This window comes from Oncorhynchus tshawytscha, linkage group LG23 (assembly GCF_018296145.1).
Source record: "Oncorhynchus tshawytscha isolate Ot180627B linkage group LG23, Otsh_v2.0, whole genome shotgun sequence".
NCBI lineage: Eukaryota > Metazoa > Chordata > Actinopteri > Salmoniformes > Salmonidae > Oncorhynchus > Oncorhynchus tshawytscha.
This window is the reverse complement of record NC_056451.1, coordinates 20,409,243-20,436,686: the sequence shown is the minus strand read 5'-3', so window position 1 is coordinate 20,436,686 and position 27,444 is coordinate 20,409,243. Positions and strand designations below refer to the sequence as shown.

Here is a 27,444-nt window from a genome sequence, read left to right as displayed (position 1 = left end):
GTTTTTGTACAAGCGACCAGCCCACCTCTAGCTAAGTGAGTGAGTTCAAAATTCTGCAGAGGCCAAGGTTTACCCAGGAGCCAGCGGTCCAAACTGCTGTGTCTTGGCTTTGGTGGAAATCAGGCTTGAGCGTGCGGCACTGTCAATACAACCTCGACTGCTCTTACCAAGCCTGCTGTGTTCCAGCCATGATTTTAGCTCGACTGCAGTCAAACTGCAGGCAAAGCAAAGTCTCAAGACTGCAGAGAATCTCAGTCAAGTTGAACCTGGGATTCTGACAGAAAAAACAGTCTGGTGGAACTTAATGACGAAGCAAAGCAGCACATTAAACAGTGACTCGTCATTTTTTGTAGGATGATGCAACAGTTTTGTCACACAGTGGTTTGTCCCATTGAAGCTCTAACCCACGTTGTCCATCTTTGCTAGCTACCTTGACAGAATCAGAAGATTGTAATGCTCACAACATTCAGCAACAAAAATGGTTGGGTTAAGTTCCATCTTCTATATCTTGTGAGAAGCCACCTCTCCTTTCTTTTCATATAAAAGCAGGAGTTGGAGCGAAAGAGTTCTGCTTGGAAATACCCTCCTGGTTTTGAGGTGTGACAATGTGGACTACTGACCTCCACAAAGGTCTCATATCTTTCTCTATGTCACGCACGCACGCGCGCACATGCACACAGACACACACACTCAGACACATCGGGTTTGTCAGGTTGACCTGCGCTAATGCTTTTTCTACTGAAACAGGACACCCTCTTGCATAGAGATATTTCACTCCACCATTATTTGTGTGGTCTTTCTGTCAGGGAGCTAAATGGCCCTGTGGAGTGGTACCCTACTAAGTAGCCATCCCACCCTCTTGCTCTACATTCTTGATAGGGTGTATGTGTGTGACTTCAAAGAACAGCCAAGAAGGGTGTGTGAGAGAGCACATGTGTGCTTGTCCTCTGCAGTGCAGTGCTCGTGCCCACACCCACGGCAGTGCCAGTGTATGTATGATGAGTTAGGAAGCTTCATGTCGATGTATTTTTTCTAAAATCATCTCCCCTCTCTCATTTCTCCCCCTTCCCTCCATCTCAACATCTATCTTGTGAAGGTGGAAGCAGCTCAGGATGCAAGCCCCCCTCCTCTACCCTCTGCCAGCCTGCCGCCTTGGGCTTCTCCCCGCTGAGCCAACCATGTCGAGCCAGCACAGCCACCCTCCTTCAGCAACATCCACTCCATGGCTGAACAGCAGCAGGTACCCAGCGGCTAACGCCCTCACAGGACACTCCTCTAATGCTCTGTTTAGAATAATACTCTGTTTAGGAACTGACCTTATACTGACGCTATATACACACCCTGATGCTATACACACACCACACACCCTGATGCTATACACACACAACCTGACGCTATACACACACACCCTTATACTGACGCTATACACACCCACAACTCATCACGTGAACGTAGGTATTAGCATCACATACTGAATGGACATAATGATACGCTGACCAACCTGTTGGATTGTACTATACATCCTCAAACACGTCAGTATCACGTACAGTACCAGTCAAAATTTTGGACACGCCTACTCATTCAAGGGTTTTTCTTTATTTTTACTATTTTCAACATTGTAGAATAATAGTGAAGACATCAAAACTATGAAATAACACATATGGAATCATGTAATAACCAAAAAGTGTTAAACAAATCAAAATATATTTGAGATTCTTCAAAGTAGCCACCCTTTGCTTTAATGACAGCTTTGCACACTTGCCATTCTCTCAACCAGATTAATGAGGAATGCTGATCACTTGTTGGCTTCTTTTCCTTCACTCTGCGGTCCAACTCATCCCAAACCATCTCAATTGGGTTGAGGTCGGATGATTGTGGAGGCCAGGTCATCTGATGCAGCACCCTCACTCTCCTTGGTCAAATAACCCTTACGCAGCCAGGAGGTGAGTTTTGGGTCATTGTCCTGTAGAAAAACAAATGATAGTTCCACTAAGCCCAAACCAGATGGGATGGCGTATCGCTGAAGAATGCTGTGGTAGACATGCTGGTTAAGTGTGCCTTGAATTCTAAATAAATCACCAACAGTGTCACCAGCAAAGCACCATCACACCACCTCCTCCATGCTTCACTGGTGGAACCACACATGCAGAGGTCATCCGTTCATCTACTCTGAGTCTCACAAAGACACGGCAGTTGGCACCAAAAATTCAAAAATTTGGACTCATCAGACAAAAGAGAGATTTCCACTGGTCTAATGTCCATTGCTCGTGTTTCTTGGCCCAAGCAAAGTTCTTCTTATTGGTGTCCTTTAGTAGTGGTTTCTTTGCAGCAATTCGACCATGAAGGCCTGATTCACGCAGTCTACTCTGAACAGTTGATGTTGAGATGTGTCTGTTACTTGAACTCTGTGTAGCATTTATTTGGGCTGCAATCTGAGGTGCAGTTAACTCTAATGAACTTATCCTCTGCAGCAGGGGTAACTCTGGGGCTTCCTTTCCTGTGGTGGTCCTCATGTGAGACAGTTCCATCATAGCGTTTGATGGTTTTTGCGACTGCACTTGAAGAAACTTTCAAAGTTCTTTAAATGTTCCACATTGACTGACCTTCATGTCTTAAAGTAATGGTGAACTGTTGTTTCTCTTTACTTATTTGAGCTGTTCTTGCCATGATATGGACTTGGTCTTTGGCCAAATAGGGCTATCTTCTGTATACCACCCCTACCTTGTCACAACACAACTGATTGGCTCAAACTCATTAAAGAAGGAAGGAAATACCACAAATTAACTTTCAATTAATTAACAGATGTGCCTTATTAAAATGCATTCCATGTGACTACCTCATGAAGCTGGTTGAGAGAATGCCAAGAGTGTGCAAAGCTGTCATCATGGCAAAGGGTGGTTACTTTGAAGAATCTCAAATATAAAATATATTTTGATTTCCTGAACACTTTTTTTGGTTACATGATTCCGTATGTGTTATTTCATAGTGCTGATGTCTTCACCATTATTCTACAATGTAGAAAATAGTAAAAAATAAAGAATAACCCTTGAATGAGTAGGTATTCTAAAATTTTGACTGGTACTGTACTCTATTGACAAGCAACTACAACCGCCATCACTGATAGATTGTTCTGTGGCTAGGCAACAGTGTTGCCTGTATACATAGGTTAACTCAAACATGCCCAGTTATTTCATTGGAAATTACTCCTTCCACTCATATTGTATAGTGACCTTTACTTACTTTAGTTCTTATAACCGCTAGTTAGAATACTGCAGGGATGTCTTGGACAGTTTTGGGGCTCCCCTTACCACCTGTCCCCTCCAGGTGCTGTCTGATGCGACCATACTGCAGAGGAGGATCCCCCAAGTTTTAGAGATCCCGCCAGCGCCCGCTGAGAAAACTCTCTGTCGATCTGATCAAGACTTACAAGCACATCAATGAGGTGAGTGGAGTGTGTGTGTCAGCCAGCCATCAGGTCCTACAGGACTCTGCTGCTGCTGAGTCATAACCTCCAGGAAACGTCACTCACAGCTTACCTGCTGGGATCCGGTCCGCGAGGGTCCAATCCGGCTCACGGGTGGTTTGAGTAAAATAAAAATGTTTTTATTTGTATTTTTTATTGTTTTTTATTATTTATGTTGGGGGGAGGCTTTCAATATACTTTCAAATGACTAAATAACTAAAACAAAATAATCAAAACTGTATAGAATTGATAATGGACTTACATTCATACAGTTTCTTGACTGTCCAGCTCACTTAGCACCAAAATGAAAGCTAGCAGGTCAGGGAACATAAGACATTTTTATGCAAATATTGACAGCGAGGAAGTATAACCAATTTTCAGTGCCACCCTCCGGACCTCGATGAAGACCGAATGAGGCCTCCAGGGCAAAATTAGTTTTACACCCTGGTATAAACATTAGTTTCTGGTTGCTTTCCCAAATGTCCCTGGTTTTCCAGAAATCCCAGTTGGAAAGTTACCAGTTTTTCAACCCTAGGTATATGTAACATTATCATAAACTGATGTACAAGTGAAGGATATCAGTTTCATCATTGGTTTGGTCCTCCGAGATCTATCTAAATGGTAGTGTGGCAAAAATGAGAAATATCAGTGATTTACCCTCTTTCTCTTTTCCCGCCCGGCCCTTCCTCTCGCCATCTCTCTCTCCTCCGTGTCCAGGTGTACTACACGAAGAAGAAGCGGCGTGCCCAGCAGGTGCCCCCAGAGGACTCGAGCACTAAGAAGGAGCGGAAGGTGTACAACGATGGCTACGATGACGACAACTACGACTACATCGTCAAGAACGGGAGAAGTGGCTGGACCGCTACGAGATTGACTCGCTCATCGGCAAGGGCTCCTTCGGGCAGGTCAGTGGACATGGGGAGAGAAGGTATAGGGGAGGACAGGTCAGTGGAGAGATGGTATAGGTGAGGATAGGGGAGGATAGGTCATGGGGTACGGGCGAGATAGGGGGAGTATAGGTCAGAGGGTGGGGGGGGAGGATAGGTCAGAGGGTGGGGGACGGATAGGTCGGGGTAGGGGGAGGATAGGTCGGGGGTAGGGGGAAGGATAGGTAGGGGAAGGATGTGTTGGGGGTAGGGGGAGGATAGGTCGGGGGGGAGGATAGGTCAGGGGGTAGGGGAGGATAGGTCAGGGGTAGGGGGAGGAGGTAGGGTAGGGGTGGATAGATCAGGGGGTAGGGGGAGAATAGGTCAGGGGTAGTGGGAGGATAGGGTAGGGGGATAGATCAAGGGGTAGGAAGGGGGATAGGTCAAGGGTAGGAGGGGAAGGATAGGTCAAGGGGTAGGAGGGGGAAGGATAGTTAGGGGAGGATAGGTCAGGGGAAGGATAGGTCAGGGGAGGATAGGTCAGGGGAAGGATAGGTCAGGGGAGGATAGGTCAGGGGGAAGGATAGGTCAGGGGAAGGATAGGTCAGGGGAGGATAGGTCAGGGGAGGATAGGTCAGGGGAGGATAGGTCAAGGATAGGTCAGGGGAGGATAGGTCAGGGGGAGGATAGGTCAGGGGGAGGATAGGTCAGGGGGAGGATAGGTCAGGGGGAGGATAGGTCAGGGGGAGGATAGGTCAGGGGAGGATAGGTCAGGGGGGAGGATAGGTCAGGGGGAGGATAGGTCAGGGGGAGGATAGGTCAGGGGGAGGATAGGTCAGGGGAGGACAGGTCAGGGGGAGGAGTGAGAAAGAATAGGATGGAAGAAAAGAGAGGAGAAACACTTCCAAAGTTTAAGGTGAAGAGTTGCATGGGGTGAATGAAGTATGTCTACAGAGAATAAACGGGCATTGCTCTTGTGGGCCAGGGGAAAGAGGAGAGGGATAATGACTGTATTTTGTTTGGTGAAGGAGCTTTCCCTTGGCCCCTACCACCTGCATATACTACAAACAACATGGCTGCCTGTCTGATCTGTGACCTTTTGAATCCCGCAGGTGGTGAAAGCCTATGACCACCACGAGCAGGAGTGGGTGGCCATCAAGATCATCAAGAACAAGAAAGCCTTCCTGAACCAGGCCCAGATAGAGCTGCGACTGCTGGAGCTCATGAACAAACACGACACCGAGATGAAGTACTACATAGGTGAGGGGACACACTCTGCCTTAAGACCCCACTTATGATCTAACACTATTGCATTGTATACCATCTACTAAAATGAGTTCATACTGTGCCTCTTTGACGTCACATGCAATCTGCTCCACATTTAACATCTCAATTGAAATATAGACCAATGCCCTACTTCTCATATATCCCTATGTATAAGTATCATGCTACATATATATCAATCCAGTAGCCTTCGCAATGATAAACCTGTCACAGAATCACCTCTACCTCACTAAGCTCCTATAGCGCTGAGCGAGGTGATTGACACACAATAATATAATAATAGATGGCATTTATATGGCCGAGCTGTTTTCCATGTGGTCAAAGCACCTTGCTCTCCACTCCAAGGGCACACTGTCACTCTGGAAGTCACCTCAACCACTACCCATGTAGAGCAGAGCATCCAGATAGGTTACTGCAATATACCGCTTCCCTACTAACCTCCCCCTCTTCCCTCCTCTCTCCCCTCTAGTCCACCTGAAGAGGCACTTCATGTTCCGGAACCACCTGTGCCTGGTGTTCGAGCTTCTCTCCTACAACCTGTACGACCTCCTGCGCAACACCAACTTCCGCGGCGTCTCTCTCAACCTGACCAGAAAGTTTGCCCAGCAGCTGTGCACGGCGCTGCTGTTCCTGGCCACGCCCGAGCTCAGCATCATCCACTGCGACCTCAAGCCCGAGAACATCTTGCTGTGCAACCCCAAGCGCAGCGCCATCAAGATCGTTGACTTCGGCAGCTCTTGTCAACTAGGCCAGAGGGTGAGGAGACTAGCTGACTAACCAAGCACAAAGATATAGAAGACCATAATGAACCCAATGCATGTGCTGGGTGAGGGTCAGGGGAAGGGTGTTGAGGAAAGAACAACATTGGGCTAGGAGAGAGGGCGAAGCAAGGGGAGGGAGGACTACACCTTACCAAGCACATCAATATACACAGGCCACTCCTGAAATCAGTGTATTGCAGTTCACCACTCCCAATGGATCCTTTGAATTGTTCTGGCTATATCTGCATGCTCCTGTGTGTTATATTTAAGATAGACTTAAACCATTGCATACATCAGCAGTCAACTGTGGTTTATATAGTAGGACCTTAATGCACGCTATATCCCCTCTAGATGCTGGGGGGGAGGTTGGGTAGAGAAGAAAATTGGGGCAGGGAGAGAGGAGGGAGCTGTTGGGGGGATATACAGAGAGAGATGCCGGGAAGGGAGGAAATGGTAGAGGTAGAATTAATAAGAGACAGCATTTTGTAAACCAGATAAATGTTCATTGCATATTAACCTTTTCTAAAACATTGTATTATTTGTCTGCTAATGCCTCTGGATATCTCAGGAAGAGGGAGAAGAAGGGTGGGGTAGACGGATGGATGGATGAGGGAGAGAATAGCCCACAGATGATGATTCCGTCTCTCCTTTTCAAAAGAGAATGAGCTCAGTTTTCTGCAGAGGGTAAATAGACATGGAGAGGGAAGCTATGGAGGAGGCCGTTGCCAGGTTGAATAGGAACTGGCATTCACAGCACGTCTTTGAGGACTCTTGGGAAGATGAGGAAATGGGCCTCACTACAGTGCTCAAGTATAGAATCCCAGCGGCTCTGCTGCACCCAGTTTAGATATTTCTACTCAGCTTGGCCTGCCCCGTGTGGACGAACGGTGTCACTGCACCACTTCCACCACCATCCTGTCTCCCTCCACCAGTGAGTGTGCTCTAATTTAGATTAGAAATGTTATTAAAGGGCCACAGCTCTGTTCTGCTGTAACCAACATACTGGAGCTAATACCTCTATCTTTTGTCATCACATTTTCTCCCCTTGTCTTTCTATCTCGCTCTCTTCTTTGGTCATATATTTTATTTCTTTACTTCACCCCTACCTGTCCATCCCTCCTCTGTCCTCTCGCCCCTTCTACCTACCTTCTTCTCTCCCTCTCCACCTCTTTTTGTTTCTTACATCACCTCATTCTGTCCCTCCATCCTCTCCTCCATCCTCCTCCACCACAGATCTACCAGTACATCCAGAGTCGGTTCTACAGATCTCCGGAGGTGTTGCTGGGCATGCCCTACGACCTGGCCATTGACATGTGGTCCCTGGGCTGCATCCTGGTGGAGATGCACACGGGAGAACCCCTCTTCAGCGGCTCCAACGAGGTAGGCTGTGAGAACACACACAGCATTGGGTGTCGATGCCGAATCTGTCCCTGACCTGTCCTGTTGTTTCTCTCTCTCCAGGTGGATCAGATGAATAAGATAGTGGAGGTGCTGGGGGTCCCTCCCAACCACATGCTGGATCAGGCTCCCAAAGCACGGAAGTACTTTGACAAGCTATCCGACGGTCTGTGGACCGTCAAGAAGAACAAGGACATAAAGAAGGTACTTTACCCTCGGCCTCCGTGAGTAAAACTCTGCTCTTACTTAATCTTCTCATCTCCGAACCACATCTCTCCTGTCACTCACAACGCAGTAGGTTCAAGTTCTCCTGTCACTCACAACGCAGTAGGTTCAAGTTCTCCTGTCACCCCATAAATCTTGGATCAGATTACCTTGCTCTTACCTCCAAACCTAAACTTAACTACTAAGGGGATGGAAAGAATTTAGAGGTAACATCTCTACGAACTTCCTACTTGTATTAACCATTTACCCGTAGATAAAGAGAGATGGGTAGAAAACCGAGGTGGAGGAGGGTTAGCTTGATTTTGGAAAGTAGTTTGTGCAGAAGCGGTATTTTTCCCCCTTTTCTCCTTTCCAACCTAAACTCCCACTCTTAGGAAGGAGATCTGAGTCCTCAGCATCTTCCTCTCCAGTCATCAACATCTAAACTGTAAAACCCCTCGTCATAAACTTTCCCTAATCGTCTAAAAAGGTGGTCCTTATCGTTCCATTATTGTGTGTATCAGAAGCATTACATAGCCCTTAATAAGATAGAGGGATGAGGTGAAGGAGCAGCGCAGGCAGGTGGAAGGTGGAGGTTGAACAAAGGGAGAGGCCTGGGTTACGTTGGAGGTGAGAGAAAGAGGGGGAGAAAGGTTTGGATCAGAGGTTAATTAACTTTGTCCAAAAGGGATTGGGGATGGTGGGGGATCAGCCATCTCACCCCAGAGGCAGGCACACCTGTGTGGGTGTGTGAGCACGGGTTTACACCTATGGGTGTTGGCATGTATTTTCACTAGATGATTAGGGGTTAAGTGAATGATATAGTGCAGGATAAGAAAACTTATTGTTAGTTGTAGGACTAGGAACTGATGGTCTTTAGACCAGAGACCATGTAAGGATACATGTTGGTTTCAACATTCCAGCTTCATTCCAGCTTCTCATCACTGGCTTTGTGTTTTGTAAATAACGTAGGCCTAATAGTGAGTCTATCCATTCATAATATGCATTCTACTGACCATCCACCATTTCACCGTCATAACAACAGGCATGCTTGCATGTGTGAAATTCAACCATAATAATAACTAAAAGTCACTAAAACTGCCTCGAAGAAAATGAACTCAAGTGTTTCTCTGCACCTCCCCACATCCATATTCTCTGTTCTCCCCCTTCCCTCACTCCCTCTATCCCCCTCTTCAGGAGTACAAGCCTCCTGCGACTAGGCGGCTCCATGAGATCCTGGGGGTGGAGACCGGGGGTCCTGGTGGGAGGCGGGGCGGAGAGCAGGGGCACGCTCCCTGTGATTACCTGAAGTTCAAGGACCTGATCCTGCGCATGCTGGACTACGACCCCAAGACACGCATCACGCCCTTCTATGCGCTGCAGCACAACTTCTTCAAGAAGACGACGGACGAGGGCACCAACACCAGCAGTTCCACCTCCACCAGCCCGGCCATGGACCACAGCCACTCCACCTCCACCACCAGCTCCGTCTCCAGCTCCGGCACGGGACACAGCAGTTAGTATACAGTATACCCTTACCATAAGCCACAGTCACAGTCCACTGCATGGGGAAACATCTAGCAGAAACCACTGCAGAGGTCAAACCTCAATAGAGCAAACTAAGCATTGGCAGCCTATTTGATCCCATATTCCTACTGCAGTGTTTCCCCCCAGATAATTATCTCCTATGTTTGTGAAAAACACCAAGATTCCTTAGATTGAGAGCTATTCAAAGTCCGTTGAAGCCATGTTGGTTAGTACAGTACTGTAAAGGATCTTGTCTGGGAGATCCCTCCCACCTACATAGTCTTCGGGGGAACACTGCAGTCTACTGCGTCATAGTGATGGTGGTTCAATGTTACATCTCAGCCAGCCCCTACAGCCCCTCACTCTCTGCAACAGCTACACAGTCTCCATAGAAACAAGCTCCTAGTCACTTCAGCCGCAGCTCAGTCCCTACAGCTTGCAGCACACCGTCACCATAGCAACAGCTCAGCCTCAGCGGCCTCTGCCACAGCTACAGCTCCCATTCACCATGGCAACAGCTAGTCATCTTAGCTACAGCACCATGTTCAGCAGCTCAGCAACAGTTTATGGTCCCAGCAGTGATGGACTGTCAGTATGATGACGTAACACAACTATTGTGTATTCTGACTGACCGAGTGTCTTTTCCCCTTCTCCTCCGCTACTCCGTCTCTCCTCCCCTACTCCGTCTCTCCTCCCATACTCCGTCTCTCCTCCCATACCCCCTCTGTCCAGGTGGATCTAGCGGTTCTTCCAATGACAACCGGAATTACCGGTACAGTAACCGGTACTACAACAGTGCAGTTACTCACTCAGACTATGAGATGCAGAGTCCACAGGTGAGCGGTTTAAATCTGACCTCACTCTGATGTCTCAGATCTCATCACATGGAACAACATGTTCTTCCTCTATACATGATGTACTGTAGATGCTGCGTTCTCTGTTTCTAACGATGACCCCCCCCACTGCCAAGGCTCCATCTCAGCAGCAGTTGCGCCTCTGGCCGGGTGGAGAGGGGGGCATGGGTCCCCTGTCCAACAGCGGCAGTAGCGTTGGCGACCCCCCATACCCCCAGCTGCTGCTGCACAAGCCGGCGGCCACGCAGCACTCACGCCACTTCCTGGGAGGCGGTGGCGTCGGGGGAATGATGGAACCACACCACCCACACCCCATCTACGGCAGTCACCACGGCAACGGGCGGGGCCTGCGGCAGACTGGGCAGGGGAACCAGCCCCAGGGCCAGGCTTCACAGGGCCAGCAGGGCCAGCCCCTGATGCCCATCTCCTCCCCACAGATGCCGGACAGCATCGAGCTCAGCCTCACACACCACCACCATCTGGGTCAGTCTTCCATCATGCCGCCCCCATCCAGCTTGGACTCCAGCCAGTACGGCTCCTCCAACCTCCACCTGGGCCTCTCTGCCTTTCGGACTAGGACGGTCATGGCCCCCCAGCCGCCCCCCGCCGGCTCTCAGCAACAGTTGGCCCAGCCCCCAGCCTCTCAGGACAGCTTGGTCGCTGCCTCCGGGCTTGGATACATCCCCCATGCTACCCGGGAAGTAACAACAATAACAACCCTCCCCAGGGTAGCGTGGTCGGGGCGGGATGCTCACCGGGGGCCCCACCCAGGGAGTAGGGGGCGGTGGGGGAGGCCGGACTCTGAGGAGTCCACCATGATGGGTGTGTGCGGCAGTGGAGGAGGTGGTGGTCAGAACGCGGCCAACTCTTGATAAATCTTGAACAAATTCCAAAAGCCATACAATTTTAACAATGACAACATTACAATTTCAACACGCATACATATTCATTATACACACTTGAGTTTGAAACAAATACGGCCACACATACAGAGTTACAGAGACAAACTTGTGAAATATCAAAGGAGTTTTGTTTTGTTTTGCATGGGAGAAGGTCGAGGGAGAGTAAGAGAGGGAGAGTGAGAGAGGGAGAGTGAGAGAGGAGAGTGAGAGAGGGAGAGTGTGAGAGAGAGGGAGAGTGAGAGAGGGAGAGTGAGAGAGGGAGAGTGAGAGAGGAGAGAGTGAGAGAGGGAGAGAGGGAGAGGGAGAGGGAGAGTGAGAGAGGGAGAGGAGAGAGAGGGAGAGTGAGAGTAAGAGAGGGAAGGCTTTGAAACCATTTTTATCCTTTTTCAGTTTCTTTGTTTTTCTTTTGTTGAAGGAAAGAAACGGGGCTCAGTAGTTGGAATGGAAAGTTTCAGATAAGTTTGTTTTTGTTATTAATATTATTATTATATTATTTGATTTTATGTGATTTAAGGACAGGTTTGCAGCGAGATTTTTGTTGTTTGGGTTGTTTTTTGGAATGAAGACCGCAAAAGTAAATGAATGGTTTGAAAAGTGGTAATTGTTGGTTAAGAAGAGGGAGGCACGAGAGAGTACCCGTATGCTATTTTTTTCAATCTTTTTTATTTTCTTTGTTTTTGTTTAGTTTTTCTGAAGTCTAGGTTTAATTGTACATGTTTTATTTATTAAACATCACTACATGAGGAGGAGGGTAAGCGGGGAGATCGGAAGAGCGCTAAATTGAGAGGTGGTTTATTTATTCATTTTAATTTATACAGTTTTTTTCCGCTGATGGACAGTAAACACTTGTGCATACACAGAAACAAACAAACTAGGGTCTTTTTAGTTTGTTTTTCAGTTCAGTATATCTCACCCCGAAACACACACACACTCTTTTGTTACATTTTTCCAATCTTCTCTCGCTTGACACTGGCTTATATATCTGAAACTACGAAACAGATCATAGAAATGAAATGAAGCAAATGACAAAAACCGTAGTCACCACACAGTGAGAAACTATACGATGAGGAGGCTGAAACATTTGACGAAGTGAGACGCTTTCAAGAGGAGAGGGGGAACAGAACTTCTACACAAAAGGAGGAAGTGATTCAAGAATGAAAAACAACAAAACATTTTGCCACAAGGAAAACCAAAATGCTTCCCTGTTGTTTAAAAAAAAATAATTGTCTGCCTTCTACTTCAACATCTAACCAGACTCTTTCACCCTCTTTCTCTGTCTTTCTCTCTGTCTTTTCTTACTCAATTTTGTTTTGGACCATAAACTACAGAAATGTAACACATTTTGGGTTGGAGTAACTGGATATGCTAAGCCAAATCTTGCTCGCTCTCTCTGTCTCGCTCTCTTCTCCTCTGCCCCATTTTTCTGTTGGAAGGGAGGGGGGAGGGGGGCAATATATAGCAGGAGGTAGGAGTACATACATATGAGGGGACACTTTCATGCCCTCCTTACCCCTACAGCCCCCGTGACTCTGACTTCTCTGGCCTCTTTTCTTACTCCTGTCTTTTGTTCTCCCCTTCCCTCCCTCCTTCACGACACTCTGTGAGTGCTGTTTGCCATCAAGTCAAAAAAAAAGTGAACTACTTCTCTCTCGGCTGCTATCTCCACTTTCAACCATGTTCGGATTGCTGCTAAAGAAAACAAACAGACAGACAGATAAATAAATAAAAATGAAACTTTTTAACCCTCCTGCTTCAGAAAAAATGGAAAAAATAAACCACTGCATCTCATGTATTTATTACTATTTAACAAGAAAAAGAAAAGGTAAAAATTAACCTGTTTTCTGTTTTTTGTTTGGTTGCCTTCTTCCTGCTGGTGAAAGTTGGGCATTGACTAAATGTAACAGTTAAAGGTGGTATTAAAACACTGACTTAGTTTGTCAGCCACTGGGCGGGGCCTGAATGGGGGAAACTGGGTAAGAATAAAGTTGGATATATAAGAATAAAGAGTATACTTTTGCACACAAAGGTCAAATGCAAATCACAGCTTTCTGCTTTTTTCAGCTTTCAGTCGACAGACCCTCATCTGAGCAATGTGCATACAGTAGCAGGCCTACCACAAAGACAAACTGTTGATGTGGCAAGCTAAGTGATCACTGACATGGCATAATAAATCTGAGATTTGCGTTTGACCAAGTTATTTCATTCTTTTTTTTTGTACCTGAGTAACTGGTGTTGGTTGGGTGTGGTGGGGATGATGTCCATGAAGAACCACAAAGTTGGTGTTGCTACTAATTAACTTATTAGGAATCAGTCTCGTCAATTGGATAGTCTTGCACTCTTGTGACAATATTTTATTGTTGCCAATATACAGTAGCAGGCAGCTCTGAGTAAAGTGTAAACATAGCATTATAGCTAGATACATTGATTGGTGGTTTACAATCAAATGGGTACACTGAGAACACAGTGTCTCCACTGTATTTGAACCAGTGTCTTCCTAGAGGTGACGATTGATGAACACGTGCTACTGGAAGTGTTAAAGACAGGTTATTGTTACCCTGAAGGCCTACTCTATGCCCCTAGCTGTATCTTTGGTCGCAGCTTACATTAGCACAATCCTCCGTTTATCTATTCCATTGTCAATAGTAAATGCTGTTTAGATCAAAAGGTTGTCTGTGGGGTCACCTATACCATAAAACGACATTCAATTAGAACCAATTTAGGACCGTTTGACTCATGTTCATCAACACATTTGTGCTCTTCCTAGTTGAGAGTTATTGAATATGAATATAACAGGTGAAGGCCGAGTGTTGTATTCACACAAGTCACTGAGTCAAATTGAGAGCACAGTTTATACTGGCATCTGGTGGAAAGATAAGTGAATTACATACTCAAAGTTTACATTGTAACAACATTGTAGGCTATGCATAATACGTTTTCATATATCATTGCAAATATGAAGTGAATCATTAATTGATCACCTACGCCCAGTAGCGTACATGCAACGAACGTCGCCGTGTGTGCCAAGTGCGTAATTGTTGCGCCAAAACCAGGTGAGCGCAATTATCAAGCGCCTACAACATTAAACTTTGAATGGTCACTAGTTTGCTAACAATAGTGTGTCCACGTGGCGCTCTGGACAACGGATTTTTTCCCCTGCGGCTTTGGTCACGTTGAACATGGCACAAGTTGCGTGGATGTTTTGTCTATTTGTATGGATTTTTTCTGCCTTTCCATTCACACAAGTATCAGCGGAAGCTGATTTTAACGTTGACAGATGGGGTGGTCAAGAGCATCAAGTCTACCAATTTGCGGAGCGGCACCTCCCGGGCAATATACCAGTGCGTGAGGTGATCAGGCCTCGGATAGGGGAAGACGATGCCATCGGTGCCCCTCGGTCAGAACCACCATACTACTTCCTTCCCTTGTTCCAGCACTCTGCGGTTCCCGTCGTCGATAGGGACTTGTTCAGACCAGTCACCGAGAAAATACGTTTCCCCAGTATCTTGACCAACCTCTTGCTTCCGCCACAAAATAGTCCAGAGCGCAACCACTTCTCTCCCGTGCGTAATCCGCGTGGAGTGAGGTGTGGTGCGGGTACAACCAGATCTCCGTGCGCATCAACAGAGGTCGGCTCAGGTTTAGGTGTCTGGCCTCCATGCTATTCCTGGGCACTTGCCCCGTCACCCCACTTTTCTTTTACTTCCATTATGACCTGAATGACGGTGGCAGTACTCAAACGGTAAGATGTTTTGGGATACATTTTGCCCTCACTATCCATTTGGAGCACACTCTTAAACTGACCCTAAAATATGTACTCTTTATTCTGTTAATGACTTCCAGACCATGAATGGCCAGCTGGTGTACTCCAGCTCACTTCACTTTTCTCCAGAACCACAAGGGCCAATGATAAGAGCCATACATCTCAACCTCCCCATTCAGTGCATATATAACCGGTATAGTGCCCAATAGACTAGCCTACAGTAGACATTTATACTTCAGTCTTACTACTGTGTGATGTTTTTTTTTGTTGTTGCCATTAACCATCTATTTCCTTAAGATTCCACTACTCCTACAAAGTTGGCTATGTACCTGAGGTGCATGACCGCACTCTCTTGAAGAGTATGAATGGCAAACGCATCTTTAGGCTCACTGCATGCAATGGTAAGTAAACCTGTCCCATTACAAGAGTTGGCAAGTTGATTTAAGGTGCAGAGAATGAGGGGAAAATCTTTTTCTCAACATCTAGAGAGATGGGAACAATTGTCGTCAGAAGAGAGCTACATGCTTGGGGAGCCAATGTACTTCAAAGCCTACGCAGCTTTTGTCCCCAGAGATGGGTGTGTTTGATGATTCCTGCTTTGTTACGACATCCAAGGACCCACATAACAAACCCCGCCATGAAGTAATTCACAACTTTGGGTAATCAAACACTTAAGTTCTCACACACTAGCTATAGCATTTGTATCTATTCTAGTGGTGGGTATAACGTTTTGTTGCAAAACGTTTTGGACTAATGATTACACCCCTGGTTGTTAGGTGGGAGGAGCTGTATGGCCCTCCCTCTGTGTGCTCCTGCTGTGATTATGTCTGTGACTTGCCAGAGTTTTGTAAGTATACAACACAGTTAATGCTGGACCACCTTTTTTCTCTTTAATTCATCTTAGATGAATTAGTCAATACAATGTATGCTGATCTGTAACCTGTGGTTCTCCCTGATGTAACCAGTGCCAGCCTTGAAGTATCCTTCAGTGAAAAGCCTGATCACCAGTGAACCCTGGAGAGTTGGAGGAAAGGGAGAAGAGTTTACCCATTCAGGCTGAGGAGAGACAGCGAGGAAAGGGTGGAGGAGACCTTGGTAGTCACTTATAAAGAGGAGGAGAAGGTGAAGTTTAAAAGTTTGGCAGTCACTCCTTGGGAGGAGGAGAAAAACATGTCAGTTGCTGTTATGAATAAGGTAGAGGGTGTGCAGTAAGGGATAGAAGTGAGAGAGGGGGTGGTAGCCAGAAAAGAAGGGGGTGTGGAAGAGCCGATTGGGGACAAACTGGGCTGAGAAGGAGGTGGTGGAGGCTGAAGAGAACGGCACAGGCCAAGTGACAGCAAGTGTAACTTTGGAACATGTACCTGAGGGTACAGAGGTGGAGGTAAAGATTGGCAATATATTGAGGACAATACTGTGGTTAAGGAGGTAGCTCAGTGGAACATGTTGAGTGTTGTCACCACAAATGCTAAGGTGTCAAAGAAAGTTAAGGAGCAGGTTGCTGGGATAGAAGGATCAAAGGTTGAGAGGGTGGCGGTTGGACAGATGCCTTTGGTGGACGACGCAGCAGCGTTTCTGCAGGGGTTAATGGAGCCTGCCGAGTGGAGAGAAGATTACCGAGGAGCTGGGGAGGTTTTGGAAACCATCCACAAAGGTCAGTTTTCATATAGTCTAGTCAATGTTTCAATGCCGCCTACTTGAGTTTCAATGTCAGTTTCAGTTGCAATCATTTCAAGTGTTTGTCATACCAGCCATTTTAAAATGGACCTATTTCTTCTTTTCAGGACAAGCTTGCTGTGCTGGAAACTTCTGTCCCTATTGGAACATTGACATAAATTAACTTAAATATTTGATAAGAATTACACTTAAGTGTCCTTGTAGGATTGAATATTAAATTACTCTTGTCATAAGCTCTGAACGTTTTTATGGTAGCTGGACATTTGAGGGATTTATTTTTGTGTGGGTGTACAGTGGCTTGCGAAAGTATTCACCCCCTTGCCATTTTTCTATTTTGTTGCCTTACAACCTGGAATTAAAATTGATTTTCTTTTGGGGGGTTGTTTGTATCATTTGATTTACACAACATGCCTACCACTTTGAAGATGCAAAATATTTGTGAAACAAATAAGACAAAACAGGAAAACTTGAGGTTACATAACTATTCCCCCTATAAGCGTGGCACACCTAGCCACTGGTCTTTTGCCTATTCTTCATGGCAAAACTGCTCCAGCTCCTTCAAGTTGGATGGGGTTCTGCTGGAGTACAGCCATTTAAGTCATACCACAGATTCTCAATTGGATTGAGGTCTGGTCTGGGCTGTGACTAGGCCATTCCGAGGCATTTAAATGTTTCCCCTTAAACCACTCAAGTGTTGCTTTAGCAGTATGCTTAAGGTCCTTGTCCTGCTGGAAGGTGAACTCCGTTAGTCTCAAATCTCTGGAAGACTGAAACAGGTATCCCTCAAGAATTTCCATCTATTTAGCGCCATCCATCATTCCTTAAATTCTGACCAGTTTCCCAGTCCCTGCCAATGGAAAAACATCCCCACAGTGTGATGGGGATTATGTTCTCTGGGTGATGAGGTGTTGTGTTTGCGCCAGACAGCGTTTTCCTTGATGGTAAAACCTCAATTTTAATCTCATCAGAGTACCTTCTTCCATATGTTTGGGGAGTCTCCCACATGCCTTTTTGTGAACACAATGTGTTCTTATTTTTTTTCTTTAAGCAATGGCTTTTTTTTGTTGGCCACTCTTCTGTGAAGCCCAGCTCTGTGGAGTGTACGGCTTAAAGCGGTCCTATGGACAGATACTCCAATCTCCGCTGTGGAGCTCTGCAGCTCCTTCAGGGTAATCTTTGGTCTCTTTGTTGCCTCTCAGATTATTGCCCTCCTTACCTGGTCTGTGAGTTTTGGCAGATTTGTTGTGGTACCATATTCTTTCTGTATTCTTTCTGGTGCTCTGTAGGATGTTCAGATTTTTTTTTTTATAACCCAACCCTGATCTGTACTTCTCCACAACTTTGTCCCTGACCTGTTCGGAGAGCTCCTTGGTCTTCATGGTGCCGCTTGGTGGTGTTGCAGACTCTGGGGCCTTTCAGAACAGGTGTGTATGTATAGAGCTCACGTGACTGGTCATGTGACACTTAGATTGCACACAGGTGGACTTTATTAAATAATTATTTGACTTCTGAAGGTAATTGGTTGCACCAGATCTTATTTAGGGGCTTCATAGCAAAGGTGTAAATACATATACACGCACCACTTTTCTGTATTTTTTGTTGAATTTTTTTTGAAACAAGTGATTTTTTTTTTTTTCATTTCACTTTACCAATTTGGACTATTTTGTGTATGTCCATTACATGAAATCCAAAAAAATCATTTAAATTACAGGTTGTAATGCAACAAAATAGGAAAAATGCCAAGGGGATGAATACTTTTGCAAGCCACTGTATATTAAAGATTTAAACAGAATGCCATAACTATTTTACACACAGGACTGCAGAACTAGGGTTGCAAAGCCACTGGTAATTTACCAAAGTTCCTGGAACATTCTGTAATTTTGGTAATTAACATGTAATCTATGGTAACATTGGTCATTTTATACTTGAATAACTTTTTTAAATGCATTGTGACGGCCCTGAATTATTCTGAACCGTCTCAGTGCAGCTCCTTCCAATAGGGCGCTTTCCCTTTAATTCCCAATTAAATAGCCAGCATCAGCTGCGCAAAAGTGGGGTTGTGATGGAGACGTAAATGAGGATGTGTTCAACCCTCAGTTCCGAAGCTTCTCTATTTTGTTTGTTTTGTAGCCTAATAGAGTTTACCCAGGACCGGATCCACTCTTTGCGTCCGTGGACTACACCTCTCCGTTCTTCGTGGCCTTTCTCCGCTGGAGATCTATTGGCGGATTGGATTGTCTGACTACAACCTTTTTGTATACGGTATTTCATTTGTTTTGATGTGAGGTCTACTGTGATGATTTATGTAGTTCGTTGTAGTTGAGGACTTAGTAAGAGTTGATACGCTTTAAGTTCTGTGGTAAAATAATTGTTATATTGATGGTATGTTTAATACTGGGTTTACGCTACACTTGAATGAACGGACAAACATTGCGTGACAAAAGTCACTTGAGTTCACTGAACTCCTTTACCGGGCTGGACTCTTTTTAGGCCCGAGGTACAGGACATTTCTGGAGGAACCAGAACTCATTGTGTTATATTATTATATGTGTGTAATCATTGATGTTGTTAATACAACCCACGCAAAAGAATATAGTTTTTGAAGTTCTTTCCAATGTTTTAAGGGTTTATGAAAAGTTTATTTCCATCCTGACTTTTACATAAGTCCTTTTGTATTGGTGTAGACTTGACGGACCAGATGGGACTCATTCCCACCCAAACTAAAAGGAGAAACTAATGTTTTCTCTGGTAGGCACAACCTACCTGGCACCCCTATAAATAATAACCTCAAGTCAAAACCGTTACAGCATTCATAGTATTTTTTTAAAAGTGTATATTTGGGTGTATATTGTCCATGAGTTTCTGGTGGATACACCTTGTGGTTAATGAGAAAATAGCCTAATGAATGAGAATCTAAGCAATGGCATTATTTTCAATAAACTCTGCAACTCTTCCAACTTGATTGTCTTTCACAACTGCCACCAGTTGGGTGCAACAACATGAACAGAGATAAGTTTGTAAAATAAATAAAGGATATTTAATACTGAAATCCTCATTAAATACCAATGGTATTCACTAAGTTAAATGGTTTATATTGAGAAATGTTTTACAGCTTGTCATTCTATTTATTTTAATTTTTAAATAATTTTATCTATTTACATGTGACAAGGCCACACAGGGGGCCAGAGATAGACCCCTGTGATAATCAGAAGTACCCAAAAAGGCCACTAGAGGTCCTGTGATAAAATTCCAAAGAAACTTGAAATTACCAAAATTCTGGTAGTTTACTGGTAAACTTTGAAGGTTACCAGTAATATACCCTCCCATTGAAATTGTATTGGTCCCATCTAGCATTTGGAGCTAGAAACAGAGCTGCCATGTCTATCGGAGCCACCTTGGTCACTACATGCAACCCTAGGCAGGACTGACGTAAAACTCTGTTTCAAGCTATAATGTGGGATGGCAACAAGTGGTGAATGAACAGTGCCTTTCAGATGCAAATGATGACGAGCATATGTAAATGGCATAGTACAGTGTGGGAGAACTTGCTCTCTCACACACACACACTTTACTCTTTCAGCATAGTTGGCCTACTTCTCCAATAGAAATCCGAGATGACGCTTGTAGGCAATGTTATGGCGAAGTGTGCTAGCTAAGCTCATGTACGCCGACAGCTTAAAATGGTACGCAGCATCATCTGGATAATTGTGCAACAAAAGCTCAACATTCACCTTCTACCATTTCTGTCAAGCCGTCTAAGCATACAGTTTGACTCATACGTTCGATAAATCCAACATATGCACCCACAGAACGCCCTGCAAATGCCTCTTGCAATGCAATGCTGCAAGGCAAACGCAGCGTTCCATTGGAAATTAATATAATTCTGGTGGACCAAAATGCAAGACGCAGTCGGTGTGATCGAGGTGTAACTGTCTTCTTGCGCTGAACTGCACATGTGCAGGCCGTCAAGTCAAATGCACTCCTTAGATATCCTTTTTTTGTTGTCAAAAAACAACATATCGTGTCACTTTCATGAGGTTGGCGTAATAACATGTTCAACTACTTAAGACATTGGTTCAGATCTAGATTGTGTCTTTAGATTTTGAGAAAATTAACTAAGGAAGAATTTTTTTTAACTTCTCAAACCCCATCCTGTTCTGCTTTGTCTGTTTTGCAAGCATTCCCGTAAGTCTCACAATGATGTGCCTCTGGGTTTAAAAACTTATTGAAAATCAGGAGGCTGGTGGGAGGACCTATAGAGGGACGGGCTCATTGTGAAATACAGTACATTGAACAAAGTCAAAGGTTGTTTCCATGTTGAAACCATTCCATTTATTCCCAGTGGTGTGTATTCATGGATGCAAAGGAAAACCAGATTCCCCAAATCTCACCGGAGAACGCATCCGAGTGAGCTAAACAGCACTGTCTGTCTCTGTATGTGTAGGCCATTTTTCTGATGCTGTCTGGTCCAAAAGAGTATGAAATTAATGGTGCCAGTAGCATTGAATGCAAGGCAAGCCTTTTGTATAAAATAATAGCCAATCAGTATAGAGCTCAACTGTGAGTGGTCCTGGCGCAGACATAAAAAGTATCAAGGAAGCCCGTTTGGATTTGGCTTCACTCCAATCACATTGCATCGAGAGCAAACATTGACCGAAACTTGTTGTGCATCTCATTGTATTGTTGTCCTCTGGTGGCTAGCTAGCTAGCTAGCTAAAATTGTTCCTTTCCTAAATTAGCCATGGATGATAGGGATTTGGACATGTGGTTTTAATTCATTCTCCGTACTGGCCAATGATTATAATGGCGACTCTAATCCAACCATAAATTCATACATTGTGCCCCTGGCCAGAGAGGATGGAAGTTCAATGTGTAGCTAGTTGTAGAAGGCTAATGTTAACTAGCTAACATTGCCCATGAAAGGAAATTAGGCTAGCGAGCAAGCATTTTAGCCAGGATAGCCTAGGACATCAAAACATGAAAGTGTGTACTGTGTGACAGAGTGATAGACCGTTTCATCAACATGAGAGGAGGATGGCATTGGCGTTTCTCTACAAGTAGGGTGAGTCAACATGTTTTTTCTATTTGCACGAATGCGCATGGCCACATCATTTAGCTTATGTTGATTGGACTAAATTGTTTTGGTATCTTTTAGCTGTCACTGTATTAGACAAAGCAGAGGTGATTTGATAATGTTGAAGGTGAAAAGGTGCTGGAATAGTGGAGGCAGCTCATGTTTCCTTTGCGACTTGCGGTAACTCAACACGGTTCTAAATCAATAGTTGTTTAGTGGTCCTAAAATGTCAGAATCAGTAACTTGCTTGACCATGCTGTAGGTCATGTAACGGATTGTTACATGCAATGTGGACTGCACCAAACAGAGGTTGAGACAGAGGTTGCTTTCTGGTTTTGTGATGAAACAAAGGTGTGGTTGAATTTATTCTGCCACTGTGTCTTGTTGTCTCGGCCTTAGGCATATATATCACAGTCGCAAGGCATATGAACTGACAGGTTATAGAGCACAATGCAATTATCACAACACGGGTTGTAATATGGCTTTTTATTCTGGCTTGGCTTCCCAGTGATTTTTACCCACGCACCGCTACTGTTTATTCCATTCCATCCATTAATGTGCCCGTCCTCCTATAGCTCCTCCCACCAGCCTCCTCTGGTGGAAATGTCTAATTATTTTGTATAAAGGGATATGTGAAAGATATTTTCATAAACCTCAAGACATTTTTCCATAATAGCCTAACCATGGATGTGGTTATCCAGGTATCTGGGGCATGGAACACGAACAAGGAAGTAATGCAACATGTAAAACAGAGTGAGATGATTGGTATCAGTCACCTCAGTAGATGGAGAGCATTTCAGCCTCTGCTCTAACAACTCTCTCTTACTTAGAAACCAACAATGTTGTTTCTTGTGGTGATGGTGTCATTTCACCTGGTGAAACAAAGTGACACATGCTCCTCTTTACCACGACTGAGCCTGGATGGAGACTACATTGTGGGGGGACTATTCCAGCTGCATGAGAAGTATGGAGGGACTGGTCCAGCGACTGACACTGAAAACAGAAAACCTGAGGTGCTTCAATGTCACAGGTAAGGCAAAGTCTTTCACCACTGGGGGAAAAAAACAATACTGTAAATGTCAAACTTTTTTTGTTGCACACATGGACAGTAAAACTATGCAACCTTCTACATCCCAGGTTTAAATTTTCCTCAGCAAGCTACCAGCAGATTCAAGTCATGAGGTTTGCTATTGAAGAGATCAACAACTCCACACTGCTGTTGCCTGGTGTCAGCCTGGGCTATGAGATTTTTGACTACTGCTCTGACTTGCTCAGTTATGGGGCTGCTCTGGAATTTCTGACCCAAAAGGGAAGAGGAGCCATCCCCGTGTGGAACGGTACAAACTACAGACCTAAAGTAATCTCAGTCACTGGCCCGTTTGGAAGCAGCCAAACCATCAGTGTCGCCCCTCTGTACATGTCTGAGATGATTCCAATGGTAAGTAGTATTTTATGGCACAATATAACCTCATGATGGTGCTATTTATACAGTAGCTGTCTTGTGTTTGTACTCTTCAGGAATGGTTCTGTAGAACACTGCAATATAAATGTACCTGCACTGTAATGCTTGTTCAAATAAGACAATCCTTGTTCTCACAAAAGCATTATCGTTTTGTGTTTTACTTCAACAGGTGACTCATGGGGCAACAAGTGTCCAACTGAGCTCAAAAAACAGATTTCCCTCCTTTTCCGAACCATTCCCAGCGACAAATATCAGGTGGAGTCTATAGTCCGTATACTCCAACAGTTTAACTGGAACTGGGTGGCTTTCATCGGTGGTGACAATGACTACAGCAGAGATGCCTTGACAGTTTTTCAGGATAAGATTAGACCAGCTAACATCTGTTTGGCGTACCAAGACACCATTCCCCAAAACCAATCCTTAATAGGGCGTCTATTCAACAACATAGCCATGTTCAATGTCCAGGTTATTGTAGTCTTTGCCAATGTGGAGTTTGTCATTCCTTTCATTCAAAAGGCCATAGATCTCAGAGTGAAGGAGAAGATATGGATCGCTAGTGAGACATGGTCCATGAACCAAGAGTTGATCAAGAAGAGTCAGATTGAGAGGATAGGGACGGTCTTAGGTGTCACTGTACGGAGGCACAAGGACCTGAGAGGATTTGATGAGTTCATTAACAACACAGTAAAATCCAGACATGAGAATGCATGCACTGACATGGACTTGAAGGAAAGATGTGGTCAGATTTGCTCGGACTGCAACTCCACCAGTGCCCAGACAATTATTGAGAGGACCCGACATACAGCTTTGTCATCTACTCTGCAGTGTATGCTGTGGCTCATGCACTCCACAATGTTTTGCGATGTGGGACACGGAACTGTGCCAACTCAGAATTCATTGCTTATCCTTACATGGTAAGTGAGCTGCATCTCCTTCAAGATGAAGCCTTATGGTCAACCACATCACCAAAAATATGATTATTAATTGACATGATCTTTTATTTGACCATTTTGTGTTGCATTCCCAGGTCACTGAGGCACTAAAACATGTCAAATTCAAATTGGACAATCAAAGTATAGAGTTTGATGAGAACGGGGACCCACCGGCTCATTACGACATTGTACACTGGGACTGCAAAAAATAAAACATGTTCTAATGTGGACATTGGCTCATACCTTACCAACCCCACACCAAGCTTCCATATTAATGAAACTCTCATACATTGGTTTGAGGGCACAAAGGTTTGTACTACATTCTTCAAAAACATGCAAGTATACATTATACACCATCAAAACACTGAGTGGTATTCAAAGGATTGATAACTGATGCTGGTCTTTTCCACAGTGATATTTTAAGCTGTTCCTACTTCTTGCAGGCTCCAGTTCTGCAGTGTTCTAGTGAGTGTAAATCTGGCTCCAGAAGAGTTCAAACTGGCTTCCACACCTGCTGTTTTGAGTGTGAGATCTGCTCTGATGGAAAGTACATCAACCACACAGGTACTGAGCAACATGACTTTCTGTTTTTGCCTGGAGTTTTTCTGGACAGGTCAAGAGGTCAGAAAGAACACCTATGAATCATATGACAAGAATGATTGTTATCTGTACACATATTAGAATCTGTCACCCAGACGTTCTCTCTTCCCTTCCTCTCCCAACAGCCGATCCCTACAGCTGCATAGCATGCCAAAAGGATGAGTGGGCCAGGAATGGCAGTACCTCATGCACTAAACGCTCTATAGAGTATCTGCATTCTGATGCGCCGTTGGCCATTTTTCTGATGTTCCAGGCCAGCTCCATCATCCTCATCTCAATGGCCATCTTGGTTCTGTTCCTTTGTAAGAAGGACACCCCTGTGGTAAAAAGTCAGCCGGTGGGAGGCTCTGCTTCTTCATGTTGTGTTGCTTGTCCATGTCCTCCATCAGTGTCTTCCTCCACATCGGCAAACCCACAGAGGCCATCTGCACCGTACGCAATTCTGTGTTTGTAGTCTTCTATGTGGCCTGCCTGTCCTGTCTCGCTGTTCGCTCCTTCCAGATTGTCTGTATCTTCAAAATGGCCGCCAAACTGCCCAAAGCGTATGATTTCTGGGTCAAGCATGGTGGTCAGTGGATCACTATTATCACAACCACTGTCATAATGCTGTTTCTGTGCATTTTGTGGATAACCATTGAAGGACCCAAGCCCAATCAGATAACATTGTATAGCGAGATAATTTTGGATTGCACATATGGAGTCATCCCCATCTTTTATGTGATAGTACTGTTTGCCCGTTTTGCTGGGTATTGCATGCTTTAGTTTTGCCTACATGGGAACAGACCTGCCCAAAAACTACAACGAGGGTAAATCTATCACTTTCAGCTTGCTTATCTTCTTCATCTCTTGGGTCATCTCTCTGACGGTGCACCTGTCTACCAAAGGAAAGCACACACTCTCTGTCAATCCTTTCTCTGTGCTGTGCAGTCTGTATGGTATACTCTTTGGTTACTTCTTCCCTAAATGCTATATCATTATCATTACACCTGAGCGTAATACAGCAGCCTATTTTCAAACCGCAATCCAGAGTTACACACTTCAACCTAGATAATGTACATATGTTGAGACATTGTTGTGTGGCACTAGAACTGCCAGTTAGTTCTGTGATGTTTCTTTTCAGTCCCATACTGTTTTCCTTCATTAAAGCATTTTAATTGTTTTCCCATTAATAAAACACTTTCTAAATTATTGTTTGTGTCCAATCAGATGAGACTAGGTTAAAAACAAGTAATAGCGAGTATCAAGTGCATTTATTATTCAAAATCCTTTTCAAAGTTCACACACTCACTCTACAAGAGTGCAAAACTACTCTGCATTGTAGCTTGAGGATTCACCATATTAAAACAGGATGAACATAATGACTGAGAAATATTATGGCACGCTCTATGAAGTGCTTAAAATAAGCTGTTGACACGGCTGTACAACAAGCTGGGTGTAAACTAACAGCACCATGCCTGTAATTGTTTTCTCATCTTGTTTGGAAATTCTTTACGTGAAGTTAGAGATGAGTACAGAGGCTAAGTAACACTAAAGTCCAACTGAATAACAGAACTCTGTGATGAACTAAATGAGCCTTTATTTGGTTTCATAGAGCATCCCTATGGTCAGTTAGTTTCCTTGATTGGAGGCAGAGTTCAGACGTCTTTACGAGTTTTCTGAGGGACCTTGATCGTTACCTGAGGTAAAGAATAAAATATGTTTTGAAGCTTTGACATGAACACATTTTGTGAACATAAGTAGCTGTAGCTATGTGATGTTGCTGTTTATTACGTATGCAACGTGTGGCAACAGCGTTCATACATTTACGTATGGAACATACTGAACATTTTCTCCTACAGTATTGTGGTAGTGATGGGGTCCTTACCGTTTTCACTTCAGTGTAGTTGTCCAGGCCATACTCTCTAGCTCACGACCGTTACCAGAATATTTGTAGCCACCGAAGAGGGGGCTTGTGCTCCCAAACACATTATAGCAGTTAATCCTTAGGAGAAGAAATGGACAAACCACATACACAATTATCGTATTATAATGGGCCAACTTCTGGACCTTTATACAACGGAAGAAATTGATAATTTGATAGACATAATGTAAAATAAACTAAGCTAGAAAATCAGCATACCAGACAGTGCCAGCGCGAATTCCACTAGAGATGTAGTGGGCCTTGTCGATGTCTTTGGTGAAGACAGCAGCTGCCAGGCCGTACTGTGTCGTTGGCTCTCTCAGCCACCTCCTCCAGAGTCTTAAACTTCAGGATCTGCATCACTGGCCCAAAGATCTGAACACAGATAAAGGCAGTGTTATAGAGGATAAATTCATTTAAAGAATCTATTCTAAAAGATCTGTTCTCTGAAGAGAACATGTTACACATGTATGAGCTTGTCTGGCTACTTTCCTTAGAGCTAGAATACTTCATTGAAACAAATGTGTTCTCCTCGCCACAGTTTAGCTAAAAGCTAAGGGATGGAAAAAATGTAACCACTCAAATTCATAGACTGCTATGGATGCGAGAACTGACCATCCGTGATATCCCATGTATAGTTTTAACCATGTTTTGAGGCTATACATTGTTTGTTTACATTTGTTGTTTACAAACACTGGAGTAAAACAAGCTTATATTGTAGGTTCTGATGGGGTATGAACTAAGCTCATGATGCATTTATATGTTTTATTCTTTAAGAATCAA

The 27,444-nt window shown here is 44.5% G+C and overlaps 1 long non-coding RNA gene and 2 pseudogenes across 1 annotated transcript; all 3 read left to right on the top strand.

Annotated features, from left to right (window-relative positions):
- Window positions 1-27,444, top strand: part of LOC112245867 — a 75,014-nt pseudogene that overhangs the window by 33,080 nt on the left and 14,490 nt on the right.
- Window positions 1,179-11,458, top strand: LOC121840597 (annotated as a pseudogene).
- Window positions 14,483-17,003, top strand: LOC121840598. The gene is made up of 7 exons (XR_006079727.1): window positions 14,483-14,998; window positions 15,100-15,212; window positions 15,317-15,420; window positions 15,506-15,678; window positions 15,796-15,866; window positions 15,985-16,670; window positions 16,801-17,003. It is a non-coding gene; the product is annotated as an uncharacterized LOC121840598 (long non-coding RNA).